The sequence below is a fragment of the Cynocephalus volans genome, chromosome 6, assembly GCF_027409185.1.
Source record: "Cynocephalus volans isolate mCynVol1 chromosome 6, mCynVol1.pri, whole genome shotgun sequence".
NCBI classification, from domain to species: domain Eukaryota; kingdom Metazoa; phylum Chordata; class Mammalia; order Dermoptera; family Cynocephalidae; genus Cynocephalus; species Cynocephalus volans.
In genome coordinates, this window is record NC_084465.1 from 149046730 (window position 1) to 149068356 (window position 21627).

Sequence of the window (21627 nt, forward strand, 5' to 3'; positions counted from 1 at the left end):
TACATCTATCAATGGATGCCCATTATTTTGTCTCTAGATCCCCTCTTCAATGCAAACCACCCCTCCTTCCACTCCATCTGTGTGGTCCCTATGGGTGCTGGCATGTGCTTATGTAGGACCTCCTGTCCACAGCCTAGCCACAATTTATTGACCCAATATTGGGCTCTTAAATACTCAAGATAAGAGACATGTTAATTTGCTTCACTATAGCAGTCATTTTACTATGTATATGTACCCCATAACATCATATCATAAACCTTAAGTATAAATAATGAAGCTTATTTTTAGAAAAGAACATTGGAAAATTAAAAGTACTAAATGTTTAATTAAAATCTACAAATATATAAACAAATACTCCAGATGGACCAGTGAGAATCTTTTTCTAGACTTTGGGGCTTGGAGCCAAGAGGGTCCGTCCAGTCTCTCTCCCAAGGCTGCAGCTGTTGCGATGTAACATTTGGGAGTTGATGGCAGCCTTGTTTCCCCGCCAGACTGAAGAAGCTGAGGCCTGCAGAGGCTGAGAGAAGAATGAGGCAGATGCAGAGAGAATCTGAGAGCAACATAGAGAAAGTCCTGGTTTGGGATAATTTTGAAGCCCAGCCATCGTTTGGTTTTGTTTGTTTATTTGTTTAGCTTACCTGATTTAAATTGGCTTCTGCCACTCGTAATCAAAGACCTCATATGTAACCCGATATAACACCAACAATGTTACCTGCTTCTCAGAAGCAGAAGTTCCCTCTTCCTGCCTCTGGCCAATTCCTCCTCCTGCAGTCTTGATTCAATCCCACCCTGGCCACTCTTGTCCTGTCACTCGCACCACTTCTCTTGAATCTTCAGTCATTTCTGCTACACATGTGCTCATCTCCTTGTCCAAAAACTAAATAAACAAAGACATTATTTTATCTCTGTCCCTCCTCAACTGCTCCCTTCCCTTCCACTCACTACCTCTATCTTCTCACCTCCTACTTAATACCCAACCTACAGCTGCAATCTTGCTCCATCTCATCTTCCCATTTTCCTGACACTGCTCTCTTGGTGGGCATTGCTTTGCAAAACATCCCACTTCCTAGATTTCATGCTGCTTGTCTGCAGCGCCTGGCATCCGTAACCACCTCCTTCTTGAAACTCCACCTTCCCTTAACGATGTTCCTCCTGGTTCTTTCCCTAATACAGAAAAGCTTGACCTGCAGAAGCTATATCAGAAGTAGTCAGGATCCAAAGCTCTAGACCTTTCCAACCTTCCTCTAACCCCATAAAAATGCAGCTGACCTGTGACAACTCTCCTCATGCACTTCTAAGTGAAAGCTGACTAATCTAATAAAAATCAGAGGAGCTAAGGAGTTAATGGGTGAGTCATACTGATATTTTGATAACAGCTCTTAAAGACTTAACTCAGTGTCTCTCAAACTCGGATTAGAGTGGAAGGTGATGGGGGGGAGCAAGGATGAGGTGAATGGGGGGGAGTTGAGATATAATATTGAGAGTCTAAAAATTTTTGCAAGATACTTAAATATTTTCACTTTGATGTTATTCAGTGCTTGATTGTGTGTTTTAATTTATCGTTCCATTGGCATCCAAGTAATCACCAACTTTTAATGCCATATTTCGGAAGTGGGGTGTAATCTCAAAGGTTCAGAGAATTTTCTCTTCCAAAGCGAGTCTCTTTGTTCCTCAGCTTCAGAGGCACTGACTCAAGGAATAAGCATTATAGAAATATGAGTGTTGTCTATGTACCTGGCAGCACCAAGAGGGGGGACACAGAAATGTAAGACCCAAGTCCTGCCCTCAAAAACTCATAGGCTCACTCGGAAAATAACACAGGAACACTTTAAAAAATTTAAATACAAGCATGAAATAACATGAGATATTTTACCGAGTGGTATATTATTAAGTGATGCAGTCAACACTTTCTATGGGAGATCAGAGAGCTTTCTCTGTATAGGAATAGTCAGTGGGGGCTTCTTTGGCGGGGAAGGGTCTTGGTGGAGATGCTGATATGAGAATCGAGCAGGGCCATAAGTGAAAATAGGAGTTATGTAGCCAGAGAAGAAAGAAAGAGATTCAGGCATGAAGGAAGTCCAAGAGCCTATGAAGTCCTGAGCTTAGGATGGAGATCAGAGTGGGCTGAATAGAGGGTCCTTGGGGGACACGGCAGACAATGCTTTTTTACCCAGCTATCAAGCTGAGCACATGCTTTAACACAGCAGAGACACCAAAAATTTTGTTTTAAGAAATTATTATTTGATATTTTTTTTTAAAAAAGCATCAAGAAGACATTATAGAAAAAATCAAGACACAGTTGAACTTCCCTACACTTATGTTACGTTTTTAATACTGTTTTATATTTATTTCTGTGCAGGAAAGAGGTGAAACACAATAATCATATCAGTGCTTAGGACCTCTCAAGGTCCAATACAGCCCTTTAGTAGGAGATAACATTGTGGCCATGTTTTGGAAGACTTGAATGCAGCCAGACTTTTTATGTCTTGATATGCAAAGGGCTTCAAGGGCAAAGACTACGTCAAGTCCTCTGGGTCTCTAGAGCAAAATATTTCTGAGTCACACACCTGCTCTAATACTGACTTTCAGATCTTTTGTTACATAGTGTACACTCACAGAACTATAACATGAGGAGTTTTTTGTTGTTGTTGCAGTGATTATGATGCTTTGTTTCATTACCATTGTTGATTGGCATTGGCTGGAAGACGTAACATCCCCTTCAATGCAAAACCGCCCTTAAAGAACAACTCCTAAAACAACTGTGATGTTTACTGTTTTTATTAGCTTTACAGTCTTGAGACAATCTTGATGCCATTTACGTAACTCTTTCTTTCCTCTATGTTATGAAGATACTACTTAGCTGTGATCTATTGTGGCATTGTGCTTGGGACAGTGAAACTCCGGCAATATGGTGTCCTGAGTCATAGGTATCTGTGAAATGAGTGAATGTGTGAATAATTAAGGAGGATTTATGCTAAAAATGGGTTTTGCCAAGATTGGCATTGAGAGGGAGGTTGGAATAGATGATTGCTACAATCTCTTCCAACTGAAAGAACTCTCCTTGCATTGGGGATGGATGCGGGGAGGTTATTCAATTCTCTAGTAGCAGTCCCTCAAGAGATCAACTTTCTCCCCTTCCCCTGGAGCTTTCTTAAAAAGATCCCGTCACGCTCCTCGGTGGTAGTAGTGCTGTCTTTCAGTTTCTCCAGGGCTCAGGGGAAAAGGTTCTTTCTGATGGCTGACTCAACTCCCTCAAACTGCACTTTAAGCCCGTTCCATATGTCTGGTTCTCCAATGACAACAATTCTTCCTTCTCGGGGTCAAGGTAAGACTATTGCTAAAGCCAGTCTAGGATTTAAATCCACGGAAGGACTTGGTAGGGTGGAGGGGAGAAGCATTTACAGAAAAGCCATTCAGGTGATGAGGATCTGCAGGAGGCTGAGGAGCCCTGAGGATTCACTGAGAAGGAGTAATTACATTGAACACAACAGATCCCCAGCCCAGAGTCACTGCCCAGAGCGTGGCCCTGAATGCAGGTGGATTGCTTCAATTATCTGGGCATCTTGATGAATGGGCACTGCACACGCTCTGGGGAAGACGGGAGGAAACTAGCCACAGATTAATCACTTATGGCATCACTGAGCTGCGGGTGTTTAGAGCCTGTGGCAGCCAGAGGGACCACAGGTTCACAAAAGCAGAAAGAGAAACCTAGAATAATCGGGCCACCCTGAGAAGAAAAGCAGGCAAATATAATACAGAGACCCAATTTTTTAAGGCTGATTTACATAAAGGTAGTGACAGTTGAAGTAGCCCAGGTAGGAATGGACGGTGATTTTCAGTCCTGGGAAGTGCCCAGGCTAGAGTATGGCCAAGGTCTGGGGGCCCTAAAGGAACCCCAAGCCAGAGAAGGAGGGTCTCAGAGGCAAAAGGAGGAAAATACCACAAAATGGGGTGAGGAAAGGAAATGAGAACTAATGAAAGCAACCTCCTGCAGGCTTCTAGAAGAAGATAAAGCAGCGTGCAGTTCCCAGCCTTTCCTAGAATTTTTAACAACTGCTCATCACTGGTGAGAGATCAGTGCTTCTCTGCCCCCAAATTACTATGGGGTGTGTGTGTGTGTGTGTGTTCAAATAAAGAGAATTATTTTTTCTTTGAGATGTTTGATTGTATATGTGCAGCATTTAACACACAATATGTCATAAATGTTTGTTGAATGAATAATAATAATAGCTAACATTTATTGCACTTTGACTGTCAGACAACATACTAAGTGTTTTACATACATCAATGTAATTCATGTAATCATCCTATGAGGTTTTTGGAAATCCCTCTTTTATGGCTAAAAAACTAAGTCTCAAATAAGTGAAGTAACTCGCTCAGCTAGTTACTAGTGTCAGCTAGTAAGTGACATACACGTGAAGGAAAGCAGGGTCAGAGAGGAAAGGAGCCAGAGAGAAAGGGAAGATGGAAGGAAGGAGGGAAGGACCTAGGAAGGCAGGCACGTCTTAAGAAAGGGCTGTGAGAAGTCTCAGATAATTTCTTTTGAAAACCATTTGTCTCAACAGAGATGTGCCCTTTAGTTCCACTTTAATTCCTCTTTACCACCAGGTGTTGAGTTCTGCAAAGAGCTGTGAGAACTAGCACAGCCTCCCATAGGACTGAGAGAACATAAATGACAGGGCGAGATTTTAAATGAACCTAGAAGACACAACACAAGCAATCCTGGTTATGAGGGCTGTTGCTTCCTGCAGCCTTTGGCTACAGCATGGAGACAATGGGACAGAGATGCTTGTTTTCTAAGTTGCTGATTGTTGAGAAATGATGCTGTGAACCTCATACAAGCTGTTTTCATTCAGAATAATAACAATAAAAACCATTGAGGAACTGAAGAGAAACATGAATAGGAAAATAAAGGTCAGATGACCTCACAGAAATGCATACAAAATGGTTGGCCCCAAATACAGACAGGCAGGACACAATTTTGACTCTAAGCTACCTAGCAGCATAAGCAATGAGGGAAATATCAATTGCAAGACCTGTACTGTCCACAGGACAAGAACGACCCACTGCTTAGAGGAAACAGATTTTTCAGATGCTGAAATCTTGTTTATCTGTTCTTTTTTTTTTTTTTTGGCCAACTTCCTCAACAGCATCCTGCAATGTTGTGATCAGCAAATTTCACGGTTCTGTCTTTGGATTCTGTGCTGGCCATTCCAGAACCACAACAGCAGTAATAAGGGCAGCATCCTCTGAGGGCAAGGAACCCAGAGGCATCACTGATATCTGCTGGACAGAAAGGCTATTATCGTTATTGCCACTTCCTTCAAACCATATCCCAGCATCAGAGGAGCAGCAGTGGGTTCCAAAAGGCCACCCAGGTGCTACCACTGCTGGAGGTGTTGTTCCTAACGGGAAGCTTCAGCTGCCGCACGGACTGAGTCAGACCAATACATCCTGGGACAGGAAGGATCCAGTCACCTGGGAGAGAGCCCTGACAAAACTAGAGAATGACCCAGGAAGGAAGCTGGTAAAAGAGGGCAAAACACCCCTGAGGCATTAGACAATGTAAATTAAGGGAAAGCAGCCACCAAGGGCTGTAGCAAAACAAAGCAATAGGAGAAAGAACCTGGCAGCTCCCTTCTGGAGGGGTGTTGGGTGTATTTGCTTTCACCGCCGCCTCTGGGATGAGAAATGCAATCACTCACAGGCTGGTTAGATGGCTAGATGACGGCCCATTTTCCATGACTACTGGGCAAGGTCCTGCAGATGTTACAGATCAGATTTCGACTATGTTCAGTCAACCACATGGACCAGCTCATCCTCACTGACAACACTGAGGTTGTAGAGGATTAAAAATCTTGATTCTCGATTGATTTTTAGACAGGGCTCTTTAGCTAAAGAACTTATGGGACAAAAGTCCTTAGCTAGGAGGCAATGGCCTACAGCTAGTGGGCAAAGGCCCATCTAATCAATTCTAATCACTGTTTAGGGATGGGACATCCTGATTATTGTTAAAAGATGTTGAAAGAATTGCTGTAGGGAAAAATATGAAAAAATGTTCGCTAAGGGCAAGCTGTTTGTTGGTGGAAACTTTAGAGACAATTATACTTAGATTTAATCATAAGAATGTAACTCTTACTTAAATCATTTAAGGAGAGGTTATATTTTAGATTAGATAATGATCACAGTTTGATCAACTTAGCTTTTCACCAATTGTACTTTGGAATGTCACATTGTTAGTTTAAATGATGTTACTAGTTTCTATTGTTTAAGCTATACTTAGCCATAGATAACTTTTGTCACGTTGCCCATGTCTTTGTGTCCTTTTGAAATGACTGAATCAACTGATTTTTCTTGTGAAACTTCCTTGTTTTTACAATAAAAACAGAAGCTAACTCTGAATCAAGGCTGTACCCAGTTTCTCCTTCTAACAGAGGAGCTGCTGAGGTGCAGTCCCTTCGGGCTTCTCATTGCATTCATGCTGCTTTGAGTAATCTTCTTTGCATCTCCATTACACGGTGAAAAGTGTAACACGAGGTGGGCATTTTTATCATTCATTTTTTCAGATTAGGAAACTGAGGCTCAAAGCAGCCTGAGAAACCCACCTTCCCTGGTTTTATTGCTGCAATTCCTGCTGCCACTGCTGCTGCAGGTACAAAATCATCAAATCTCTGCATTTCTCAAGTTGATGAGACAAGCTTGGCTGTGGCTCCCTTTTACAGCACTCTTGCAATTCAAAAGACAAAAGCTCTCTTCTCAGGCTGGCCACTTATCTCACTCAGTAGAGCATAGTGCTGGTGACACCAAGGTCAAGGGTTCGGATCCCCATACCAGCCAAGGACAGAAAAGAAAAAGAAAAAGAAAAAAGACTTGGCAAGACATAAACAGACCTTTCAAAACCAGCAACAAAACTAGATGACTAGGTCACAAAAATATCCTTTAATTACTGCAGCAAAGTAAGGGACTTTCTCTCCTTTCCCTCCTTTCCTCTTCTCCTCTTTCCTTCCAGCCTTAGTATTTATGAAGTTCTTACAATGTCCCCTTCCCAGGCCATGAGGGGTTCAAAGATGAAAATAACAGTCTCTGTGCTCAAGATCTCACACTCGACTGAGAAGACAGACAAGAAGTTGTGTGACTTCCGCACACTTACCTGAAGTGCCAGCACAGGGGGCTGTGCCGTCAGAGAGAAATAGATCAAAGGCTTCACACCTGCCTGAGAAGCTCAACGTGATGAAGGTGGAGGTGAAGGAGGATACAGACACTGAGGTTAATATGTGAGATGGGGCTTGGGGAGGGAGAGGCTGCAGAAATAACCAGAGGTCAGGGTGAAGGGCCCGGGGGCTTTGACTGGTTCCCAAGGCCGGGGGAGGGTGGTTTTGTCTAGAGCCATTTTTGGTTGAGGCAACTGTGGGGGTGGGCAGCACGTGATACTGTTATCTAGTAGGAAGAGACCAGGGATGCTACTAAACATTCTACAATGCACAGGACAGTCCCCCACAACAAAGAATGATCCAGCCCAGAATGTCCAAGACTGAGAGCCTCTGCCCTCAAGTCCTGAGGAGTCACCAAAGACTCTAGGCAGGGCACTGAAATTTCAGAGCTGTGTTTTTAGATCCCTTGTCAATATTGGAGAAGTTAAGAAACTTTCTATCAAGCAGAATGGAGCTAAGGGATGTCTGTCGGAGCCAGTTAGCTGAAGGTCTTGGATGGAGAGAATTCCAGCCGAGGGAGTGTGGTCCCATGGCAAATCGTGAACCAGGCATCAGAAATCCTGGCTTCACCTCACTTCTAGCTGCAAGCTGAGTGACCTCAGGGAGGCAAGACAACTTCCTAAGCATAAGAACATATACAATTGACCTTGAACTACACAGGGATTAGGGGTGCTGACCCTCACAGTTGAAAATCCATGTATGACTTTTTATTCCCCCTAAACATAACTATTAAATAGCCTACTGTTGACCAGATAACACATATTCTGCATATTGTATGTATTATATACTGTATTCTTACAATAAAGAAAACTAGTGAAAAGAAAATGTTATTAAGAAAATCATTAGGAAGAGAAAATACATTTAAAATGCTGTACAGTATTTACCAGGGTACTTCAAAAAGTTCATAGAAAGATTTGTATGATCTTTTAATTCTATCTTTCCATGTACTTCAAAAAGTTATGGAAAGATAGAATTAAAAGATAAGTACATGGAAAAATAGAATTAAAATAGAGTTAAAAAATAGAACAAATCTTTCTATGAACTTTGTGAAGTATGCTTGTATTGAAAACAAGGTACATATAAGTGGACCCAGGCAGTTCAAACCTGTGTTGTTCAAGGGTCAACTATAGTGTTCTGACCTTATCCTTGTGTTGCTGTGATGATCAAATACAATAGTGTTTACAAAAGAGCTCTGTGAAGTGAAAACAAATGTAAATGAAGGATATTATTGTACTATAGAGAGCATCTTTTTAATAATTATGCAACTATTATATGCTCATTATAGTAAAGTAGAAAATATAGTTAAGCAAAAAGAGGAAATAAAACTCACCTGTCATTCCACTATCCAGAAATGACACTACTAATATTTAGGTGTATATTTTTAGCTTTCCAGGCATGTGTGTGTGTGTATGCGTGTAATTTGTAATTTTTCATTAAAAAATGGAATCATGCTTTCCCCACAAATAGCGTCTCATATCAATAAAATGTTTCTATGCTATTATTTTGACAAAAATAATAGATTGATATTTTTGTCATTAAATTGTTGCATCATTTCATATTTTTCACGTTTACAAATATGGGAGTTATATCTCCTAACTGCGTTTACTTCAGTTAAAGCTGAGAAATGCCTAGCTGCAGGCATGCAGCACAGTCAGCACCCAGCCCTGGCCCTGGCCCTCACTGCTGCTGGTGGCAGCATCTGTGTGGGATCCTGGGGTATCAGGCCAGAGGGGTAATAAATACTCCCCACTTGGATGAGAGAGTTGATTGTACTTGTACCTTTATCATGATAACTTTGCTTCCTACTCTGGATTGGGGGGAAGATGGGAAAGTGGCCCACCTAGAGAAGCACCTGATGCATTTCAAAATCACCACATATGCCTCCTAAAAACCATCTCAGCAGCCCCACCTGGGGCCATGTCACCAAAGCTCAGCCAACTGAGAATGCTGGGTCTGTTACTTGCTTTACTTCTCCAACAACTTAGAAAGTATGACATACCCCAGGGCAGGGCTGTGCGGACCTGACAGTGGTTCACCTGTCCCAGAGACAAACTCAAAATGCAGTAAAAGCTACACTGCTGTACTATTTGGAGCAGTGAAAAAAACAGAACTCACCTAAATGTCCAGAACAAAATGTGGGACTGTTATCAATAGTACATCCATTTCCTGGAATATTAACCTCTCATTTTAAATGATAGCTGTTAAGACTATACAATTACATCTAAAATTATGACATAATGTTAGGTGAGAAAAGCGGGGCTTCCAGGTACAGAAAGAAAAATACTGCATGTCCTCACTCAAAAGTGGGGGCTGAAAAAATAAATAAACAAACAACAACAACAAAAATGCAAGAAAGAAAGATACAACAATCACAATAATTCCTTGAACTCCCAAAAGGAAAGAACAGAACTGAGGACACTAGAAGTGGGAAGGGGGTTGGGTAAGGGAGAAATTGGTAAAGGTCCACAAAAAATGTTTAAATTTTATAACAAAATAAAAAATAAAAAAGTAAAGTCAGAATATTAGCCAGGTAGATGACAGATGCACTTTCAGCTGCTTTATTTCAGTGAACTAAACTAAATTCTGAACTAGAGATAATGTATCATTGTTTTTTACATAAGTTTTATACTGATGTTTTTGAATCTTTTCTCCAATGCTGGTTTTAAATAAGTTTTCGTACACACATTTAATCACATTTAATCAGAATTTCAGCACAGTAAATGAGAGATTCACTTTCATCTGCTTTATTACAGTGAATTAACTGAATTCTGAACAAAGAATGATGTATCATTGTTTTTTACGTAAGTTTTATGCTGATATTTCTGGACCTTTTTTCCACTTAAAATCAGAGTTCTGCTGTTTCATTATAGTGAATTAAACTAAATTCTATACTAAGAATTATGAACCATTGCCTTTTATGTAAATTTAATTCTAAGGTTTTTTACCTTTTTTCAAATGCTGGTTACAGTATGTTTACATATATACATTTAAAATCAGAATTTTAGCCAGTTAGATGAGAGAAGCACTTTCAGCTGCTTCATTACAGTGAATTAAACCAAATTCTGAACTAGGAACTATGTATCATTTTCTTTTACATAAGTTTTATACTGATGTTTCAGGACCATTATTCGAATACTGGTTTTCAGTTGGTTTTATATAAGTATTTAAAATCAGAATTTTAGCAAAGTAGATTAGTGATACACTTTTAACTGCTTTCCTTCAGTGAACTAAACTAAATTCTAGACTAAAAATGATGTATCACTGTTCTTTACATAGGTTTTATACTGATATTTCTGAACCTTTTTCTAATGCTGTTTTCCAATGTGTTTTCATGTACACATTTAAAATCAACGTTTCAGCGATGCAGATGAGAGATGCACTTTCAGCTGCTTTATTTCAGTGAATTAAATAAAATCCTGAACTAGGGGAAAAAAGAAAGAAAAGCAGGGCTCAAAATTGTATAGAGAACAAAACTACTACTGTGTTTAAAATTATTATTTGCATGTGAAAAAGAGGAAACAGTTCAGCAGCTCTCTTTGAGATCATGGGGGGATTTTTTTTTTTGCCCCTTCTCCGTTTTCTGAAAGTTCTGTAATGTGGTTATGGCTGCTTTCATAGTGATTGTGTGTGTGTGTGTGTGTGTGTGTGTGTGTGTGTGTGTGTGTGTGTGTGTGTGTGTGTGTGTGTGTGTGTGTGTGTGTGTGTGTGTGTGTGTGTGTGTGTGTGTGTGTGTGTGTGTGTGTGTGTAAGGAGCTGTTAAGTTCTGGGTCCTCTCTTCCCACGTTGCTGCATCGCAAGGTGGAGGACAGGAGAAGGGAAAGGAGCAGCTGGGCTTAGCAAAGCTGGTCACTAAGTTGAGGAGGTGATCAGGGGAGTCACAACAAGGGGTGCTGTGTCCCCAAGTAGCCTGCTTATGCCATCCTTGGGGATCGTGCCTGGGCTGACGGCCCGAGACTGGGATTTTCTGCTATAGAGACAGCTCTGAGGACAACACGGAGCTTAATCCCAACTTGGCTCCATAGCACCCAGTGGGATGAACCATTCCAATCTCACAGACCCGGTTGGGACCACACGAGGCAAGTCCCGATTTTCCCGAGGTCCTCTGTCCACCAGAGGCTCTTGTGGTCCCAACCACATGGCCACAGGCATGGAAGAGGGAATCTTCTGCAGGTGGCAGTCTGCACACTGGCCGACCCCTTGGCTGAACCTACTGGGTTCCAGAATTTTCCGGCTCACTTGGACACAAGTGCCTGGGAGGCTCAGGAGGCTGCAGCGGCTCCTGCACAGTCACCTCTGTGCAGACGGCCCCGGGGTGGGGAGGCCTTCCCCCCTCCGCTCCACATCGGGGTGGCAGTCCTGGAAGGGAGAGGGGGGACCCCCGCCTCCAGGTCCCGCCTCAGAGCCCGGCCCCTCCATGCAGCCGTGAGGTCGCCTGTGGCTCCCCTCCCCCTCGGCTCCCCCCCCCTCCGGTCACCGTGTGTCGCTGATTATCTGACACTGGTGTCCATTCTCTTGGTCTCTCTCCCTCTGAGTGACTTCGCTGCGTTTCCATCTGCCTGTCTCTGTCTCCCTCTCTCGCTGTGCTCTTTGTGCCCACCCCAGCCCCTCTGGGGTTCCTGCCACCCCCTCTGGGGACGTAGGGCAAGGCCTCTGCAGAGAGAGCGCCCACACCCTCGGGCCTCTCCTCCAGCTTCTTTCTGTCCCTGTCCCTGCTCCTACCCCAGCGTCTCCTTCCTCCAACTCTCCCCGACAAGCACGGGCATCCGAGGGCTCTGCTGGGCTTCCAAGCAAGTCACAGAAGGACACCCAGGAGGAGGCTTCAGAGGGAGAGGCGACCATGGCTGCCTCTGACTCCTGGGGACCTTCACGCCAACCCCCAGCACTGGGGTGACTACTCCAGACCCGAATTCTTCCCTCCTCGGAGCAAGGCCTCCCTGGGGAAGGAAAGCCAGGAGAGAAGACGCAGGACGTAAGGCAGGGCAGGAAAGGAGGCGAGGCGGGAATACGGGGGACAACGAGAGGCAGAGGAAGAAGGAAAACGATTTTGCATCTGTGGAAAGAAACCTCCTTTCTGGCCAGAGGTGAGGTAGGGGCTGGACCAGGCTTTGGTGGCACGCCACGCTGCCCCTGAGTGTTTGACAGCAGGGAGGTGGCGGGGACAGGGGGAGAGGGGACAGTGTCCTCCACCAGAGTGTGCCCTGAGTTTGAGCCCCATGCTGGCTCTAAATGGCACAACCACGTGGGCGGGGACGGAGTGACCCGGGCAGGGACACAGAGGCCCAAAGAGGAAACGCGCCCCACCCCGCGCCCCAGGAATCCGGGGTCTGGATTCTGGAGCCCAGGCGGCGAGTGTCATTCTTACCACAAAGCAGAACTATGCTCCCTTTTGAAACGGTTGGCTCCACAGCTGTTTGAAAATCCCCTGGTACTTGGAGACAAATGATCCGAGTCAGGCTGTGCTAACAGGTCTGCTCTGGAGCCAGGCGAGAGGTGGGACCAATGTGGACTCCATCCCGGGCCATCCATCACTGCTCAGCACAAATCCCCAGGGGCCACCGGCCTCTCCGACAGTATCGTTTACATTAGAACATGATTGGGAAACCTCCAGAAAAAAGAAGGGTGGGGAAAACACACACACACGGGCCAGCTGAGACACCTCGCGCACAGAGGCAGAAAGGCTGCGTGGCCTGGCCACCGTGGGCCCAGCTGGTACTGCCCGACTGTCCCTGAGGAGATGCAGGAACATTCTCTAACCCCAGAACCACCTTGGAGGGAGGTGGGGAGGGTGAGCTCACCTAGATGGCTCCGCACACCTGTCACAGTGTGGTTTCCACTGGGTTTAACACCCTCTCCTCCCCAAAATCTTGTGAATTCAGCCAAAGGCACTGCTGACAAGAAAACATGTTTGTTTGTACCTCAGACTCTCACAGCTAGGATGGGAGGGAGTGCAGTGCTTTGCACTAGGCCAGGACAGCAGGGGGCGGGGGGGGGGGTGCTGGGAAGGCCCTGAACAGAGTGGCATTTGGGGAGCTGCTGAGACAGGAGGAAGGGGCAGACGCAGAGCTCCCAGAGGTGGGAGCTCCCAGCTGCTGCAGCTGACAGGCTTGGCTAAAGAGGGATTATGCACCTGTTTTATCTGGACAGAAAGGCTGCAAGTTATGGCTGTTTTGCTCTAACACACCCCATTAAATATTCCAGGAATCCAAATGCAAAAGGAAGAAAAACCAAACCACTTTGAAGTTCCAGACAAGGGGGGATCTGGTGGGGTGGGGTCCAGGTACAGCTGGACAGTGTGCTATCTTGGGCTCTGCATAGGAGTGCCACGGACCCTTGCCCTCTAATTGGGTGTGTCCGGGCATCAGTTTGTCCTTGGATCTCAGGAAGTAAGGGTTGGGAGTGAGGGGTGGCCTCCATCGGTGCAACTGCCGCCTGCCTAGGAGGAACGGAGGAAGAGCCTTTGGCCAGGCTGTGTCTGAATGGGATGACTTCCTGAGATGTGGGCCACTCTGGGTTTCTAGTAAAGCGGGACTCACAGGTGCTGCTCTAAATGCTATAGATGTGGGTATCATTATTGTCCATATTACAGATGAGGAAACTGAGGCACAGAGAAATAAAGCGGTTTTCCCAAGGCATGCAGCAAGGAAGCAGCAGGGCCAGGATTCAAACCCACATTCAGACTCCAGAGTGCCTGCTCTTAACCAGAATATACCGCCATCTCTTTAACTGCATTTTAAAACTGATTTGTTTGGCAGGCCACACCCCACCCCCTGCTGGCTCTCACCCACTGGAAGGTTGCCCCCAGCCTGAGACCTCTCAGGGTCAGAGCCTGCATGCTTACCTGGACACCCCTTCTTGGGGCCTAACAAATAATCTCAGAGCCTGTTTCCTGTGGTGTTCCCGGCCTTGGAAAGTGGAAAAGTTATACAAAGCTTGATTGCCATTAAAAAGCTAACACAGGAAAGACTATCAGGACCTTTCTCTGGCCAGCTGAGGCCAGCGCCCCCCGCTGGCCATTCTCAGGATTTTTTGAGATTCAAGAATAACCAAGGATCTTCATTTCCTTGGGTGCTACAAGGCAATTCACCCTCACCCCCACCCTGGCAGCAGGTGCCTGCAGACCCTGAGGGGGCAGCAAGGGCTGGAGGGTGGGCTTTTGCCCCATCCACCTCCCTGGGGATCAGGAAGCACTCCCTACAATTCCTTAAGGCTGTCTTCCTTTCCCTTGTCCCTGAGGCCAGAGCTAGTCTTTCTTGGAAGCTTAGGAAGAGGCCTCCCTGACCCAAACTCACCCTCACCACCTGCTGAAAGTGTCCACATTCCTGAATTCTCCAGAATACTGTCTCCCCTTCTCCAAGCAATTCATCCAGACTCCTCTGCTCCCAGGAATATCTGTCCAGAACACAACTACTCCAAACAGTTTTAAGTTTGTTGGGGCCAGCTGCCCACAGGCTACAGCCCCATATCTTACCATGTCATACGAGGCCCTCTGCAGTCCAGCCAGCCCCCCGGCCTCTGCCTACTGTATGTAGCCATAACAGACTGACCGTCACTGTTTCCAGGGATCAGTTATGCTGCTTTCCCTGCCCAGTGACCTGATAGACATCTCCTACTCTTACCTCGAAGCCCCATTGAAACACCTTCTTCCAGGGCTACTCTCACCCATCTCTCCTGAGGGGCAACAAAACACAGAAAGAAAACAATAAACAAAAATCCAGCAGAACCCTTTGCACATACCTGTCATTATATCCCCTTGTGTCATATTCATTTAATGTCTGTCTCCCCACTATAATGAGCCACTTAAGAGAAACTGACTTTATCTTTGTCTTCCCAGCTCCCGGTACCAACAATGCTGTTGAAGTGCAAATATCCAGGAGAGAGAAACACATTGAGCCAATAACTTCCACTAACCAACAGTATCAATGCCTTCCTGTAGTTAGTTTTAGCAGAGAACGTGTTCAGAGAGATGCAACTACAGATGGGTGAGTTTTGATGTGACGGGGAGCAGATCTGTACTCTGGGATGGAGTCTTGCCAAAGGGGGCTGGAGAGGCAAGCCTGGGACATGGAGCTCCTGAGGGGACTGGGGGCCTGGCAAGCTGTGTCAGCCTCCAAGCTTTCCCCAGCCAGCTCTGCCCAAGGGAACCCATTCGGCCTCCTGACTCATCCACCCTAGACCCTGCCTTTCCTACTGAGGCTTAACCCTAGCCATTGGCGTCCCACTCCTGGCACTGCAGAAAGCAACTCCTGGGCTCATCCTCTTGGTTCCTCCTCTTGGTAAATCCATTGCAGTAGTACAGATCATCCTCATTTCCATCTTCCCTGTCCTCGGGTGGGTAGCATCTTCCCCTTCCTGCTGCATCCACCCCAGATCCCTCTGCTCTGGAGGTCATTGCAGCGGCCTATCCAGAGGCACTGTGGTGCTATAGAAAATGCTGGCTTTGAAACAAAATCAATCTGAGTTTAAGTTCTGCCTTAGCCTCAGTCTTAGTTTCCACATCTGCATAGAGGGCTGAAGAACCATCCCTGAGGGTTGCTGTGAGAAATAATGAATGAAGAACCTCAATTAGCAAACAGTAGGTGCTCAATACATTGTAGCTCTTGGGTCCATGTTGGTGAACATGTAACTTCCCTTCAAGTTAGTCAACAGCAGTTGACCATGCTGTTAGGTTCACAAACCTGGTCAGAAAGGTACGTGAGCCATGGCATGGAGTGTGGACACACAGCACGGTGTACAGCCCCGAGCATACAGGGGACAATCCCATTTTTATAGGGACAAATAATTATAAATAAATATGCTTCAAAAACACCCAGAAGGATAAATACCAAAATATTAACAGTCTTGGGTAATGAGTGATTTTTTTTCTTTCTTTTTTTATGTATTTATCTTCTTTTTTTCTAAAAGGAGCATTCATTGAGAATAAGAAAAAAAAATTAAACCACATGTGTTAGAAATCTGCCTGCAATATGGGCCTTTGATTCAAAGCACCATCTGGGATTTGCGTGTCAAAGAATCGTGGTTTACAACTGCAGATGGCTGTAGCCTCCATGTGGAAAGAATTAGGGGAGCTGAGCACGTCCCCACCTTAGGAAAGTCCCGTGGAGAGAAGGCAAAAGCTACTCCCACAGTGGAGGCTTCCCTCAAGCCACTACAAAACAGGAGGGTTTTGTAAAATTGATGGTATTGTTGCTGAAAACGAGTTATCCATTAGATATGTATTATTTTGAATTTTTGTGTTTGGAAATGAAGTTACATTTTAAATTCATTTGGTGAATTCTATGTTTAAAAGAACACTCTAAGAGAACTTTTGTAAACAAAGTCATTTCCGTAGTTCAAACTCTCACCTCCTTACATCTTTCTGTTTTATAAACTGGCGCATTAGTTGGTTTCTTTGAAGCAAGAAATGCCTTCACTTCCTAGTGAAAACTGGATCTATCAGGACAAATGCCACCACATTTATTTCGGGATAAAACTCTGACGCCATGGCATCCTTCTTTGGCTTTGACATGTTGGAATGCACCACAGCAAGGGAGGTGATAACATTTCTGTGTCTGTGAAAAGCATGTGAAGCAATTTTATGAGGGTAGTTTCTCATCAACCCTGCTCACAGTTGAGGTAATAAGCTAAATTAACTCTTCACAGAGTTTCAGCTCTTAAGTCTACCAAATTTATTGTAGAGAGGCATTCTTTTTCATAGTTTCTTATCCCTCTGTTAAGAAGAGATTGGAGAAACATTTGGCCTATATTGTTTTAACATAAAAACCAGGCAAGTGAGGTGCCAAATATTCAAAGTAAGAGTTATGAATCATAATAAAAAGAATCTTTTCAAGAGGCAAAGAGATCTTCAAAGTAAGACTATCTAAAATCTATTTACAAAAGAAAATTTTACAGTGTAAAGTAGTTAGTTTTAAGGATTGGTTAATTCAACTGCTTAATTACATCATCCATAACCTAGATTCTTTTAGTCTTTCTGCTCTGCTAACTCACATATTTTGCTCTTCTCCTTATGGTCACAGAATGGCTGCAACAATTTACAGTCATCTTGTCCTCAAATGGAAACATCCAAAAGCCAATTTCTAAATCAATCACTTATGAGAAGAATGGATTTATTGTGAACTGAGTCATGAATCCTTGCCTGGCACCGGGGAGGGGACCCTCCTTCAAAACAATGGTCTTGATATTTGAGCAAAATCAGGGTTTGGAGAGAAAGAAGAAGGAAAGAATGGATGGTGGATAGTCTACTGGGAAGAACTATCACAAAGACAGATATGAGATTTATAACTGACAACTCTACGTGCTAAAAGACAGCAGAAAAAAAATGTATTTACTGTTCTAGGAGAGAAATAATTCAAACCTGAAATGCTATACCCAGCCAAACTATCAATCAAATGGGAAAGAGAAATAAAGTCAGTTTCAGCTAGGAAGGAATCAGAAAGTTTATCTTCCATAAAACTTTCAATGAGTAAAAAAGTATATGAAAATGTATTCAATCAAAGCAAAATAAGAATTTAAAGAAAGAATATCTGTGATCCAGGAAAAGTGAAATTAATTCAGGAATGCAATGAAAATAGCTGGAAACTATGCAGCAAGTCTAGAAAACCATAGGTCAAAATTAAAGTGAGAAATATCAAAGAATTCTACCCTGTAGGTCTTCAAAATGCAAATGAGTTTCATTTCCCTTTTCTATGATTAGGAAGGAAACTAGAAATTTTTGATCAGATGAAAACATACATTTCTCCTGTCAACCACAACAAAAATAAAACAGCTAGAAATTCCAGGGAAAATAAGTAGCTGCACACCATCAGCAAAAATATGGAGCAGAATTGAAAGTGGCATGACATTGAGCAATTGATTGCAATTGTAAAAAGAATCCACTTGGCTGTGAGATTTACAAAGGTTTCCTTCCAGTGGCCCAGTGTACACTTCCTTTTGTATGGATCTATTCATACATTTTTGAGGAGTTCATCAGTATATGATCATTGTAATTTTGCAAATGCTGTGGTTTTTTGTTTGTTTGTTTTGTTTACAGCTTTATCATAAATCTTGGCCAATAAATTGGCAAAGTGAGGGAGATTTTTTTTTTCAAGTTCAAAAGGGGACAATATTTACTATTTAGAAACACATACCTAAGATTTTTTTTAAAGTTTGTAAAATCAATAGTGATGTTGTTCATTGCTGATATTGATAATGCATGACTTCCTTTTGCTATTACATTCAACGGTTTTTGATATATTGTGATTTTATCATCTCTTGTTTTTCATGAGATTTTTGGCACTTGTAACTATGCACATATAAAGTAGACTAAAAAGTTAACTAGAAGGAAAACTCTGAGAAAAAAGGTCAAAGGAAGGAGAAGGAGAATAGGAAGGAAAAAGAAAAGAAGAAACATACACAAAGTGGAACATTACATGTATTGAGCAGAAGGCAGGGAATCCAATAGAGAAATGAAAATTATCTCTTGCAGGTTGTCTGTGAATGGAACCAAGTGTGTCACTGCCCTTCCCTGTGTAAAGTGAGGGAGATTTTAAGAAATATTTTAATTGATTATACATATTCGTAGGGCACAGAGCTGACTATCAGCCCCAGTGTCCAAGATGTGATGATCAGATCGGAGGGAGATTAATTATAATCACAGAACAAAACGGCAAGGTTACTTGTCTTGAAGAAGTAAAAGTAATGTTACAGCTGATAGAAGTTGAGGAGGTTGGAGAGAAAAAGTGGGAAAAAATGAAGGTGTTCCAATTTCTCGTTTATTTAGGGAAGGGAGTTAATAAATAGTCTGAATTTTATGAATTTAGAAATAAAGGTTTTACAATGACCAAACTAATAGCAATGAGCACTCAAATGTCCAAACTAATAGCAATGAGCACTCAAATGTCCAAATTATGTTCTCTAAATACCATTTCTCTACTAAAAGTAACTAGAACTCCTTGGAGAAATGGTTAATCCAGGTGTGGGGCAGCAAATGTGCCACCTGAGCTGGGAACATCTACTCATATCAGAAAACGAGGAAGGTACAAAACACTCCTGGAGTCAGGTCAAGAGGACTCAAGAGTGAACTTGAAGAAGCTTTCATTGGCCAAAGATAGGACAATTTGAGCATCAATAAGAACAAAAATGCAATGGTTTGAAACACATCAAACATAAGTTCATCACGATACCCAAAGAAAAAGAAACTCAGTGGTAGCTGTCAGAGAATGCTAGAAAATCAACTCATCATTATAAAAACCGGCAATTAAACAAGCTTTAAAGTAATTAAGAGTCAAGCAATTATTTCTGCTTTTCCTCTGCCTTAGGATAACCAAATAGTCAAAGGAGAAATTTCTTTTTATAGAAGCACTCCAACTGTTCAAGGGTCTAGGCAATTGTCACCAAGAGCAGCTAGAATCATTCACAGAGACAACCAGACATGATGTACCTCCTGGTGGGAGTTAACAGAACTATGTATAAAGTATTCTTGCCAGAAAATTAAATCTGGATCTAAGCAGGACTCTAGATCTAATTGCCAATTTACTGGAAATACAATGAATAGAAGAACATGCTGAACAATATCACTGGGGTGCAATCATCAATATCCAGAGAGTAGAAACTCTATAAGTCAAACAACCCAGTTTCCTCAACAAATTACATTGCAATGGGAAGGAAGGGCGAGGAACCTATGGATTTAAAGAGACTAAAGAGACGTGTCAAGTCATTCTGGTATAGATATTTAGATCCTAACTTGAACAAACTGGAAAAAAATGATAGTATAATTTCAACAGACTGGCTATATTGAGGAATTATTGTAATTTTTTAGGTGTGGTAATAGCATTGAGGTTATGGTTTGTTTTTTAAAGATTCCTTATTTGTAAGAAATATATACCAAAATATACAGATAAAATGATACAATGCCTAAGATTTGTTTCAAGATAATTGATGGATGGGAGTAAGTGGATATATTCATGAAACGAGATTGACTCTGGGTTCATAATAGAAGCTGGGTTCTGAGTATACACAGGCTTACTGTACTCTTTCTCTCTGCTTTTATACATGCTTGAAGTTTTCCATATTAAAAAGTTTCAGAAAATAAAGGTTTAAGTGTTGTTTAAAGCTAAATGTTAACCAGTAGAAAACCCAAAATTGTAATGTATCAAAAATCAGGAGATGGAGGCAGAGGGTTGATGGCGGTTAGTGCAAGTGCACTCAGTTTCTTATTATATTGAGAAGAGGGCCCCAGACACTACCTGCAGTGGGAAGTCAGGGCATAGAGATATGCACAGATGATTCAGAATTATGGAGACAACCACTAGAAACACCCTAAAGTAATTATTAAGAGGAGGAGGAGAGGGGAAGGAAGGCTTTCCCTTCTCATTTTATATTATTTTGTATTGTGTGATGCTTTTAACTTATGCATATATTAGTTTCCTATTGTGGTAAAATATACATAATGTAAATTATACCATTTTAGCTATTTTTAAATGTACAATTCAGGGGCATTAAGTATATTCACAATGTTGTGCAGCACCTCCACTACCCATTTTCAGAACATTTTTATCATCCTAAATAGAAACTCTGTACCCCTTAAACAATAACTCTCCATTCCTGTCTCCTTCGAGCCATTTTGTTTTCTTTTTATTTATTTATTTATTTACATATTTGTTTATGTATTTATTTATTTATTTATTTTTTGGTTATGAATATTCATGGGGTACAAAGATGATTGTCATCACTTGTGTGCAAGATGTGATGGCCAGATCCAGAACATACCCTAGGTATGTTCTCTCCCTCGAGATATGCAAGTCCAATGCACCACTGTGGTCTTTCTTTTCTTCCTTCTTTCTCTCTTAGCTCCCACTTATGAGTGAGGACATTTGGTATTTATCCCTCTGTTCTTTGCTTATTTCACTCAACGTAAGTGTCTCCAGGCTCATCCATGTTGTTGCAAATGCAAGAATTTCATTCTTTTTTACGGCAGAGTAGTATTCCATTGTGTATATATACCACAGTTTCCTTATCCAATTGTCCATCTATGGACATTTAGGTTGGTTCCATATCTTGGCTATTATGAACAGAGCTGCGATGAATGTGGAAGTACAGGTATCCCTTCAACATAATGATTTCCATTCCTTTGGGGACATACCCAGAAGTGGGATTGCAGGTCCATATGGTAGATCTATCTTTAATAGTTTGAGAAACCTCCATACTGTTTTCCATAGTGGCTGTACTGATATATAGTACTCCAACAGCGTAGGAGAGTTCCCCTTTCTCCACATCCTTGGCAGCATTTGTTATTCTCAGCCTTTTTGATTATAGCTGGTCTAACTGGGGTGAGATGATATCTCAATGTGGTTTTAATTTGCATTTCCCAGATGGTTAGTGATGTAGAACATTTTTTAAAGTACCTGTTGTCTACTTGTATGTCTTCCTTTGAAAAATATCT

General features: G+C 42.6%; 2 long non-coding RNA genes across 2 annotated transcripts; one reads left to right on the top strand and one right to left on the bottom strand.

Annotated features, from left to right (window-relative positions):
- Positions 1 to 360: 360 nt before the first annotated feature.
- LOC134380487 (uncharacterized) lies at positions 361 to 12689 on the bottom strand. Its single transcript, XR_010023882.1, has 4 exons — positions 12574 to 12689; positions 11931 to 12145; positions 713 to 877; positions 361 to 517 (listed from the first exon to the last, which is right to left on the bottom strand). It is a non-coding gene; the product is annotated as an uncharacterized LOC134380487 (long non-coding RNA).
- LOC134380486 (uncharacterized) lies at positions 11484 to 20798 on the top strand. The gene is made up of 3 exons (XR_010023881.1): positions 11484 to 12292; positions 15043 to 15190; positions 17225 to 20798. It is a non-coding gene; the product is annotated as an uncharacterized LOC134380486 (long non-coding RNA).
- Positions 20799 to 21627: the final 829 nt, after the last annotated feature.